Below are 10,932 nucleotides of genomic sequence, written 5' to 3' on the forward strand. Positions count from 1 at the left end.
CTTGTTACACAGATGGGACTGTTTAGCTAAGAGCACAGACCTGGACCAATTTCTTTTCTCATTTTCTGCTGTCATAGCTGCCAGGGAAAGGAGAAGTTGTTTTCTGGTCGGTGGATGCATGATCACCACAAGGTCTTCTTCAGACAGACAGATCTCAAGAGATTTGAGGATCACAGTGCACACCGCCAACAAATATGGAACTTGTGAAGGGCCATGAGAGGCCACGTTTTGTGTTTAATGAACCACATTTGCAGTGCTTCACAATTAGTTCATTTGTTTCTATTTCTGATCGAAACTGACAAAACTCTTGCTCTTAGGCTCACAGCAACAAGGTTAATTAAATATGGCACCCTCCAAAATGATTAAGCGCACAGACTAATTGCAAGCCTTGAGCATGATTATTTTATTGTTAACAAAATAAGTGGAGGTATTTCTCGCCAGGTTTCTCTGCCTTTTGGGTTGGAGTATTCTCCATGGTCTGAGCTGAGAAACTTCTCAGATGACGCAAACCCTCGCTTTACTTTGACGTTGCTCCTGCTCAAAACACCTGCTCTTGAGTGTTAAAGTGCAACGGAAAGGAATCAACATATGTACAGGTAGGCTAAGCACCAACAAGATGTGTTCAATTATATTTTGTTCAAAATGTCATTCATTTAATGTAATCTTTGAGGCCATATCCTGCCAATGCTTTGCTTTGCTTTGGCATAGTGTCAGGACTTCATCATTTGTATCCATTTTCTCAACGCTCTCACTAGCTACAGCAGTTGCTTGAAATTCATTAATATGTAGTAAAGGGAAAACGGTGTGCACTAGAGTCACAGAAAAACATCCGACACACCAACTGCCTCTAGAAACAACTATTCTGCAATCATTCAGAACAATATCTGCCTCCCATATCTAAAACCATTACCGTAAAACCATCACTTTAGTACTCAATTAAATGGTCATCTCACATTGTGGAATTTCCATTATCCTACACAAATGACAGCTGTTCAGCACCACAAGGCTGTGGAAATGACCATTATAAGTCATAAGAAATCTCTCAAAATCCAGAAATCTCAATCAAATGGTGTGATTGTCGAAAGGCCTCAAGGTCGAGGACCCAGGCCAAAAGGTTAGCGTGAAAACAAACAAGCTGAGCAAACGGCAACACTTATGTTCCCATTTACAAATGTATGAGAACTTTAAATGATGACTAGTAATCACCGACCTTAAAACAAGATTCTAGATTTAGTGGCCAATTGAGAGGAGACTCAAAGTCAAACCCTCGGTCTGGTTGAAGCAAAACTCAAACTCAAGCAAAAGTCAAGTTATGGCTCTTCTTTCAAAATGGCTTGGTTTTGTATTTACCAAAGGGAATGTGCTGGGTCAAGGATTAATAAGTGGAGTTAAAGAAACAAAAAACTGAAGAAGGATGTCCAAGGACAGTCTTGCAGGAAGTGTTTTTCCACAAGGACAATTACTTCAGGAAAGAAAACTATGTCTGTGTCTCAAATGGTACCCTATTCCCTATATAGTGCACTACTTTTGACCAGGGCCCATACCTCACGATGCATTCAGCATTCCACAATACAACCATGCAGCCAGTCCATAACCCATCTCTGTTTGGCACCGTTTACCAATGTTACAAAGCCGATCTCAATCTACAAAGCCAATCTGAATCTACCAATGTGTCCGATTCAAAGTAGATTTGAGGCATATGGATTTCATTTCTCCCTTGAGGGATCACACATAGTACACAAAGCGTGACTATCATTGGTCTCTGTTGACAGACACCCACATAGGTATGAAACAAAGGTTGTGAATAGGTTGTAACAAGATTAGCCCACTACACGATTACTATAAAATTACATCAGCTCACTCTCTCTCTCTCGATGTGTTGGGGTTTGCCCACTACGTTCAGAGCTGTCATCTGAAGAAGCAAACCATTCAATAAGTGCATGGCTCTTCTACCTTGCTTCAGTGATGGTCAACACCAGAAGTATTTTGAAGGCTGTCCTCTATTTTTAGACTTGGGTTTTTCTTTAATCCTTTAATATAGCTGTTAAATTTAAAGATAAACAAGAACATGACTAATCTTAAAACATTATTGCTTTTTATGAGGTGTAGGCCAAATTTCTCTAAATGACCGTCTCTCTGTACGTCTGCCAAAACATTCACCATTACCGTCATCTTCCTTGTAACCTTGACATAGCAGATACTACAGTTACAATGTTTGGTGAGGTTACAAACTGGTCCAGAGGTCTTGATATGACCGGAGAGGGACATAGACATAGATCCTACTGGTGGAAACTGGAAAGCCTAAAAGAAGAATGACTTTCTAGACTGGATCTTTTGAAACGTCTTTTAAACCTTTTCAGCTTTTTGTGTCTCTCTTATTTGTAGAGGAGACGTAGCCAAAAGTTCCCTTTTCAGGTCAGCCAAACCACCCTCTTGAAGAGCAACACAAATTGTGATGGAAAGATGAGAGACCCATTAATATTAACTGACCAGTGGGACCTCCATTCCAACTCCATTAAATATTTCATCGCCGTTGGACAGCTTCATTGCTCCGTAGGCTGAGGCCAGTGGATCCTCTCTACAAGACCACTCCTGTTCCCTCTCAAAGACGGCCTTGTGCCCTGCCACCCGACTGCCTCAGGAACAGGCATCTCCACGCGTCTCTCTCTTTCCACCACAGGCAGCTCGGAAGTAGCTCAGAGTTAACTGACAGGGTTAGTAATACTGTGTCTTGTTTGAGAAGCTTATGAAGCATTGTGGATGAGACTAACCAGACTAGCTGACCTATGACCTAAAGCTAAAGCTGGTGGCTAGCGTATAGCAGTCTGATTAAATATGGTAACTTGTTAGAAGACTTGGCATCGACACACACATTGGGTCTTCTTCCATTTGGGTCAAAATAGGCCTAGATGTGTCATGATGAGCCCTGGACATTGTGTCTTGTTTCCATGTCTCATCATTTCAAAATATAAGTGTAAGTGCAGTCGTCACACACTGTAAAGCCAAATGCTTAAAACATTTCACACAATATGATATATAGTGTCAAAAGTTTCTACAGATAGAACACATAAGCTCCTTCCACAAGCTGGCGTAACTTGGAAAAACTCCCTGGCCCTAATGTATTTTATAATGCAAAGTAAAAATGACCAAATATTTAAACAAAACTGTTAAGCAAAGTTATTTCATAACCACTTCCAAAGTTAGCGTACAGGGTAAGATGACGCCATTGGCACTGAAGTGAAACATGGCAACAGTAACCAGTATGTCATTTCCACAAGAAAACCACTTCATTATCCAGTTTAATTTATTCCACCATGACCTGTGCCCATTCATCGAAAGACAAAATCAAGTTCAGAATAGAAATAGCTGTAACGTGAGCTAGTGTTTGAATAAAATGAAAGTTAATTGGCAAGCAGGAAGCTGTGTTTTGAGTCAAAACGCATTCAATGGCCAATATTGACACATAGGGGCCCTTCTGAAATAGGGCCAAGTAGCCTACTATATAAAAATGTGAGCCAATGCATCATGTCAAGAAAGAAACATCATTCTACCTCTTGTGCGAGCTCCATTTCCTACCTCCTCCACTAACTATTCATTATGTTGTCTAATTCTTCCCCTTTTAAAAAAATACACTGAACAAAAATAGAAACGCAACGATTTCAAAGATTTGACTGAGTTACAGTTCATATAAGGAATAAGTCAATTGAAATAAATTCATTAGGCCCTAATCTATGGATTTCACATGACTGGGAATACAGATATTGTACCTGTTGGTCACAGATATGGGGGGGAAAAGTAGGGGTGCTGATCAGAAAACCAGTCAGTATCTACTATGACCACTATTTGCCTTATGTAGCGCGACATATCTACTTTGCATATAGTTCATCAAGCTGTTGATTGTGGCCTTTGAAATGTTGTCCCACTCTTCTTCAATGGCTGTGCGAAGTTGCTGGATATTGGCGGGAACTGGAACTTTGATGTCTGGTCTTTGATGTCGATCCAGAGCATCCCAAACATACTCAATGGTTGACATGTCTGGTGAGTATGCAGGCCATGGAAGAACTGAGACATTTTCAGCTTCCAGCAATTGAGTACAGATCCTTGCGACATTGGGCCGTGCATTATCATGCTGAAACATGAGGTGATGGCGGTGGATGAATGGCATGACAATGGGCCTCAGGATCTCGTCACAGTATCTCTGTGCATTTAAATTGCCATCGATAAAATGCGCTTGTGTTCATTGTCCGTAGCTTATGCTTGCCCATACTATAACCCCACCGCCCCCATGGTGCACTCTGTTCACAAGGTCGACATCCGCAAACCGCTTGCCCACACAACGCCATACACGCTGTCTGCCATCTGGCTAGTACAGTTGAAACCAGGATTAATCCGTGAAGTGCACACGTCCCCATTATGCCAGTGGCCACCGAAGGTGAGCATTTGCCCACTGAAGTCAGTTACAATGCTAAACTGCAGTCAGGTCAAGGTCAGGTCAAGACTCTGGTGAGGACGACGAGCACTCAGATGAGCTTCCCTGAGACGTTTTCTGACAGTTTGTGCGAAATTCTACAGTTGTGCAAACCCGCAGTTTCATCAGCTGTCCGGGTTGCTGGTCTCAGACGATCCCGCAGGTGAAGAAGCCGGATGTGGAGATCCAGGGTGGCATGGTTACACGTGGTCTGCGGTTGTGAGGCCAGTTGTACATACTGCCAAATTTTCTAAAACGACGTTGGAGGCAGCTTATGGAAGCGAAATGAACATTAAATTCTCTGGCAACAGCTCTGGTGGACACTCCTGCAGTCAGGACACTCCTGGCAACAGCTCTGGTGGACACTCCTGCACGCTCCCTCAAAACTTGTTGTGTGACCAAACTGCATTTTAGAGTGGCCTTTTATTGTCCCCAGCACAAGGTGCACCTGTGTAATAATCATGCTGTTTATCGGCTTCTTGATATGCCACACCTGTTAGTTGGATGGATTATTTTGGCACTATCAGGGGTGTAAACACATTTGTGCACACAATTTTTGAGAAATAAGCTGTTTGTGAGCATGGAACATTTCTGGGATCTTTTATTTCAGCTCATGAAACATGGGAATAACACTTTACATGTTGTGTTTATATTTTTGTTCAGTATACAGTGAGGGAAAAAAGTCACCAAGAAAACAATTGGTAACACACTACGCCGTGAAGGACTGAAATCCTGCAGCGCCCGCAAGGTCCCCCTGCTCAAGAAAGCACATATACATGCCCGTCTGAAGTTTGCCAATGAACATCTGAATGATTCAGAGGACAACTGGGTGAAAGTGTGAAAGTGTTGTGGTCAGATGAGACCAAAATGGAGCTCTTTGGCATCAACTCAACTCGCCGTGTTTGGAGGAGGAGGAATGCTGCCTATGACCCCAAGAGCACCATCCCCACCGTCAAACATGGAGGTGGAAACATTATGCTTTGGGGGTGTTTTTCTGCTAAGGGGACAGGACAACTTCACCGCATCAAAGGGATGATGGACGGGGCCATGTACCGTCAAATCTTGGGTGAGAACCTCCTTCCCTCAGCCAGGGCATTGAAAATGGGTCGTGGATGGGTATTCCAGAATGACAATGACCCAAAACACACAGCCAAGGCAACAAAGGAGTGGCTCAAAAAGAAGCACATTAAGGTCCTGGAGTGGCCTAGCCAGTCTCCAGACAATAATCCCTAGAAAATCTGAGGAGGGAGCTGAAGGTTCGAGTTGCCAAATGTCAGCCTCGAAACCTTAATGACTTGGAGAAGATCTGCAAAGAGGAGTGGGACAAAATCCCTCCTGAGATGTGTGCAAACCTGGTGGCCAACTACAAGAAACGTCTGACCTCTGTGATTGCCAACAAGGGTTTTGCCACCAAATACTAAGTCATGTTTTGCAGAGGGGTCAAATACTTATTTCCCTCATTAAAATGCAAATCATTTTATAACATTTTTGACATGTGTTTTTCTGGATTTTTTGTTGTTGTTATTCTGTCTCTCACTGTTCAAATAAACCTACCATTAAAATTATAGACTCATCATTTCTTTGTCAGTGGGCAAACGTACAAAATCAGCAGGGGATCAAATACTTTTTCCCCCTCACTGTAAATGGAGGCTTTCTGACGTAATCCTTAAATACCTAACCTTCAAATCCTGCTGTGCAATTTTTCAAAGTTTCTGAGCTGTTCTCTAACGTCCCTCTTTATGTTGCATATCTGATTGTTATAAGAACTGGACTAATGTTCACAACAGTAGATCCCTTACAACCAGAGCCATGTGTTTAGAAAGTTGGGACAATGAGGTTTCTGCATTATGATGCATTTACATGACACTACATTCCATGGCAGCCATGTTGACCAATAGCAGTTCACTGAATGTAACCAATGCTACGCACAAGATTCCAATAAAGCAATTGTACACGAGGGGGCGTGCTAAACAATTTCTCTAGCACGGCTGTGCTGCGGTCCGCAGAGTACCGTAGGTCAGCACAACCGTGCTATAAAAAGTTGTGGGTTACCAATTAAATAAAAAATGTTATTTTGATAAATGTATTCATAGGCTACTATTTCATCCCTCAATGAAAATATAGGCCTAGTCCCGACACATTTATGGTTGCTAGCCAAGCCGGCTGGCTGTTCATTCTATCAGTTTGGTTGCCGGAGACGCGACCCAGTCGCAAAGTCTTTTTGTTCTGTATCTATGGACGTGACCCAGTCGTTCGTTGTAAATGTTCTGTTGCCATGCTGGCTGGCAACGCACTTATCCCTTGCTTGCTAGCTAGCCAACTATGGCTAACACGGTCAGGTCAAACAGTGCAGTTAGAATAACAGCAAAGTAGCTGAATTTCATTTCTTTGCATACGTCCACAAAAATGATGCTTATTCATGATTTCCCCTGGCTGAGAAAAGATGTCCTGACACGTCGATTCTCAATAGGACACTGGAGATCGAATTTCAACATTGAAACAATGTTGCAAATGTCGAGAGACAGACAGCAAGGTTTGTACAAACCCCCTGGAAGCGCAGAGATTTCTCAAATGGAACAGAAAACAAGATTCCCATTATGGCGTCGTAGGCTTAGGGGTTAACTGGTTTATTTAGTATGGCTTTGAACACATCTCAGTAAAGAACAAGAAGGCCTGCACACTCTTTAAGCTCCCAATTCACTGCTTTATTGACAACGTTTTGATCCGAAACGGATCTTTGTCAGGTCAAACAAACGAGTCTCAATCTATCAATGCTTGTAATTTTATTTTATTTCACCTTTATTTAACCAGGTAGGCCAGTTGAGAACAAGTTCTCATTTACAACTGCGACCTGGCCAAGATAAAGCAAAGCAGTGTGACACAAACAACACAGAGTTACACATGGAATAAACAAACAGTCAATAACACAATGGAAACATCTACGTACAGTGTGCGGGTTTTGACCAACCCGTCGTAGAAATACTGATAATGAATGGATGAATGGAATGCTTAAAGGTGCGAACACGGCGGCTGTTCTAAAAGTTGCCCGAACTCTCTAAATAAATGTCTCTGCTTCCAACTAGATGGGGATAAAACATCGACGTAATATCAATATTTGTATAGGAACTAAAAGTCACCTTGTTTAATTTGGAGAGACTTTGTAGCGCTTTCTGCGGCTTAATCCTGATCCTTGCTACAGCAGTCGACAAATATTTGAACTAAACATTGCACTATTAGTAATGAGTACAATGACGAACAAAATATACCAATATTAACGCTGAAGTAAAACAAAAATACCCTTCAATAATGCCATGCCCTCTGACCTCTATAGTAAACGAATCACACAACCTGTGGAGGTCTTGAACAAACCACCAGTTGGGCTAGTAGTAGCATTGTATAACAAAGTGAGTAAAAAATAGACATGAAGTTCACTTCAAAGAGATGTTTTATCAGTTAGTCTTTGTATTGTAGACCAGGAAGAAGATCTTATTTAAAGAAAAGTCGAAAATACAGATGTTTTTTCATCTATTAGATTTTAGTTATTGTGGAAATCCAAGAATAATCTAGCGGGAGTAATACTAAGAAAACATTTTGTTAGTGGACTGAAATGACAAGTTGTTTAGCACAGTGATGAATTGTGATCATAGTGTATTATAACGCAGGTAACTTAGGCTGTTACAGTATCCTTCAGAGAGGAAGCAATTATGCATTGCACAAGATGTATGTGTAAAATATCACACAGGAGCTACAGTAGGAAGTCTAACAAGATCTAGTAAGAACATAATTTCCCAGCAAACACAAGAACCTGCTCTGAAGCTACCTGAGAAACACATTTCTCAGCCACAAGCCTTCATATTTTCAGTCCAAACATCCAGCTAGCTCCACCTTGAGAAACTGCTTCCCTTGACATGACATGAGAGACCGAGACTAGCGCCACCATTTTGATTGCCTCCTAGCCCACAGTTGTCGCAGAGTGTGTCTAGCTCTGTCTCCTTGTCAGCAAGATTTCACCGTGGCCAGAGTGAGTGAGTCTGTAGGAGAGCATGAGCACGCACGCAGGCACACAAGGCAGGCAGACGCACATGGAGGAGCACACCTTGTTTTCTTCTGACTGAGTGACAAGGAACGCCATTCCTTCAGTGATAGGTTAGACAGAGTATACATCACAGTTAAACTGAGGTTGAAGAGTACTACATTTACTTTACATGCTGAGAACAAGTACATAAATAACAAATCAATGAACAAACTACTAATAGCCCAAGTATCACCTTGTATTCAAACTCTAAATCTCAAAACATGTGTAATGCATTTGTAATCAACTTTAAATCTCAAAACAATATGTGTAATAAAGCATGTAACTTGTTACCTTTTGGAGAGCTCTGCCTATGTAATTTACTGTAGCCTAAATTGTAGAATAACCAGAGCCTGCAATGTGAGATGGTTGAGATGTAGCAAACTGCTTTTCAAAGGTGTCTACTTTACTCTCAGGAACTTTCCTGAGTTAGCCCAACTTCATACTCCTCATCGTGTGTGGGGGGTGGGGGGAGGGGGGGGCATTAAAATCCCCATTTCATCTATGTGTGTCTGACTGTCCTCTCACCATCTCATTGTCAGCTCCAAGCCATCACTGACTGTCCTACCACTGGGACCCAATAATAACACTCCTTTAACACCCTCCAATTCTCCCTAACATCAATGGCAATAATGTAACAGGTGGAAAAGGAAAATAAATAAAATAGCTGAAGGTTGAAAAAACAAAACAAACTTCCCCTTTACTAGTTCTCATAAATCACGACAAATAAAACGAAAACATTTGGAAGTCTCCAAAAAAGACTTTCAAACTACTGAATATAACAACCCAAAACTGGCTGCTGTACAGGGCAACAACAAAAAAGTCAACCTTTGTTCTTCCGTGAGGGCTCCTGTCTGACTCCAGGCTCTCCTCTGAGAGTCATCTGCCTTCCTCCATTTTATGGTGAAGCCCCACAATGACATACCTGACTTCAGAGCCCTGGCTGACAGCATACGCATCCAAAACAGCCCGGGTGATCAGACTCAAATCATTCATTTCAACAAAAAGTCTAAACTGAAAATTTTAAAAAAGGTGGCAATTCATCCATGAAGCTGCCCTGTAGCTTGATAGATCAAATCATAAGGAGAACCATATGAAATCCCCAGCAGATTAGATTTTAATTGAGGGAACAAGCTATGGCTTTTTAGTGAGTGTCTGGAAGTGTACCAGCGGCTATGCCAGCCAGACTGTCGCTAATGGAGGCTGGACTCTCTCTCTCTCTTGGCTCTGGCTGGCTGGTTTGCTGGCTGTGCTAGAAGAGGAGGTAGAGCAATCCGTGCAATGGCTTCTTCTTGAAGCAATCGCACAACACAGACGGGGGACCGACGCTAAATCCCCTGGCCAGACATGCCAAAATAAAACTCTCCCGACCTAGTGCTGAAACACGCAGCTCACAACCTCGGTTCTCTTTTTTTCCCCCTCCTCGTCCAGTTTGACTAGTTCAACAAAACGAATAACGAAAGACGGATAGATAGAAAGCTAAACGAATGGAAGGTTGGGAGTATATATATAGGTAGAAGAACCTAGATGACTTTGAATACAATGGGTGCCAGCGCCAGCTCAAGCGTTATTTCGTTCGTTCACCCGTTTATTCTCGCTCGCACCGGCTGGCTATCTCAAATTCACCACGTCTGGTCCTACACTAAGAAAATGAGATGAGCTCTTTGCAGGTCATTCACGAGGCGCTCGCTTCTGTATTTCATCTACCAAACAACGACGTGCTCCTGAACCATGAAGCCAAGCGAGCCGTGATCTTGAACAAACTGGTAAATGACGTTATAAACTCACAGGTATGTCTTCTTCTGGTGGAGAAGCGATCTTCTTCCTAAAAGTTGTCCTGTATTTCATGCGTGCGTCCGGTCTAATGGATGATCGCCATCTTTCCTGCTTCTCCGTTGCTGCAGCTGCAGATGACCTGAGATCCGCCTGTCTCTGAATAATGAGCAACCACAGAGACAAGGAAGACAATCTGCAAAGCAGGCAACACAAATAAGTTTTGGAGACTAGCAAGCACCAGAGGGTGCACAAGAGTTTGCTATAAGACGACAGGAAAGGAGCAGGAACAGCAAGATGATGATCAACGTGTGTATCCCCAGAGGAACTCATCCTCCATTGAGTCAATTTAAACCCATGTAGGCTACAGTCAGATTGAATGGACGTCGTTAACATCTCGACTGCGTCGATATAGAAGTATTATATCCATATGCACACGTCATTAGGGTTATCTGCAGTTCACAGACTGAACCTTGGTAATGATGCTGTGTACTCTATCATCCAACCTGACAAACATACATACTAGACAGACCAGACAAAGGGACAGACAGAAAGACGTGAGAATAGAATAGACAGGCAGAATATAGTACAATATTGGCTTCCCCATCACCATCTCGTT

General features: G+C 42.4%; 1 protein-coding gene across 3 annotated transcripts in view; it reads right to left on the minus strand.

Moving 5' to 3' along the window:
- znf462 (zinc finger protein 462) overlaps positions 1 to 10,524 on the minus strand; it is a 101,601-nt gene extending 91,077 nt beyond the window's left edge. For all 3 annotated transcript variants that reach the window (XM_029708529.1, XM_029708530.1, XM_029708527.1), the window contains exon 1: positions 10,329 to 10,524. The gene's annotated coding sequence lies outside the window, so the exon portion shown is untranslated. The remainder of the gene's footprint in view (positions 1 to 10,328) is intronic.
- Positions 10,525 to 10,932: the final 408 nt, after the last annotated feature.

The sequence above is a fragment of the Salmo trutta genome, chromosome 23, assembly GCF_901001165.1.
Source record: "Salmo trutta chromosome 23, fSalTru1.1, whole genome shotgun sequence".
NCBI lineage: Eukaryota > Metazoa > Chordata > Actinopteri > Salmoniformes > Salmonidae > Salmo > Salmo trutta.